The sequence below is a fragment of the Mustela lutreola genome, chromosome 6 (assembly GCF_030435805.1).
Source record: "Mustela lutreola isolate mMusLut2 chromosome 6, mMusLut2.pri, whole genome shotgun sequence".
In the NCBI taxonomy this organism is placed as follows: domain Eukaryota; kingdom Metazoa; phylum Chordata; class Mammalia; order Carnivora; family Mustelidae; genus Mustela; species Mustela lutreola.
In genome coordinates this window covers 97350892-97352036 of record NC_081295.1, presented here as the reverse complement: position 1 = coordinate 97352036, position 1145 = coordinate 97350892, and the positions used below count along the sequence as shown (strand labels likewise).

Genomic DNA, 1145 nt, shown 5'->3' with positions numbered 1-1145 from the left:
TAAAAAAAAATACACCTTCTAAAACAGTAAGCTTACAAAACAATGCAGGGGATTGCTAGACATACTTACTGTAAGAGGAAAGTATGTCCAATGAAAAGGAAATTTAAAACATGACCTTAAACTTTTATGAAGAATTTTAACAAGGCATTTACTTCATTTACTTTTAGCTACTCCATAAATACCAGAAGAGAAACTGGACAGTTTGTAATGAAGTTTAGAAAAATTTCTTTTTTCACAAAGCAAACTTGTAAATCGTTCCCTTTGGCTCCTTCTTCCAATCTTCCTTCACTGAGCTGAAGAGATATTGAATTCTTCCAGATTTTTGGTTAGGCAGGTAGTTTCAAAGCCAACTGGAGTTTCCAGGTAGCTGGTCACTGGATAGTAGTCTGGTCACTGGATCTATGATTTGTCCAACTTTGAAAATGATTTCAGCCAGTACATGTTTCATGAGCTTTGTTTGTGGAACATGTAGAGCTTTGAGAAGCACAATATCCCCAACTGTGCACTGCTGAAGATCACTGATTATTAAAGTACTTTAATAAGTAGGGATAGAAAACAAGCTGGGTCACTCTCACCTTAGCTGTTTTTTTGCATTGCTGTTCCAATCACCTTCCCCACCATCCATCTGGCATGAATGGATGAATGAACTATTGACATTATGTGGCTTGGGTCACAGGAGTGCTTTGAGGGTTTAACCTAGAAGGTGCTCAGTAGCGGTAAATGTGAGTCTTTATTTGTGTCCCTTATTTCTTTATTTCCACTGGATGTGCCTATGTGCCTGTCCCTGAAAAGCCTCACAGCTCAACTACTCATGCCCCCAAGAGCTAGGCTGAATGGCTAGGGTGTTCTCCCCCCTGGAGGAGACCTTTACTTGGGACTGCTTTCTTGATCAATTCTGGCAGACCTAGGATAGGTTGGAGTGATCAATCCTCCCACGCCATGCTACCCCAGAGTCAGGCCACTCGCCTCACCTCTAGGCTCTCACTAGGCAGCATCTCTCTCCTCTGAATTCACCCCCTGCAACAGCAGGGCGTGACTGACTCTCACCTCCCAACTCTACTTTCCCCTTGCGTGTCCTATGCAGGGCTGGCCAGAGAGTCTGCTGGATGATTTCAGATTATTCATAAATATTAGAATTGTGGTAA

At 42.4% G+C, this 1145-nt stretch overlaps 1 pseudogene; it reads right to left on the bottom strand.

The window, feature by feature from the left end:
• Positions 1–285: 285 nt before the first annotated feature.
• LOC131833206 (small ribosomal subunit protein uS17m-like) lies at positions 286–660 on the bottom strand (annotated as a pseudogene).
• Positions 661–1145: the final 485 nt, after the last annotated feature.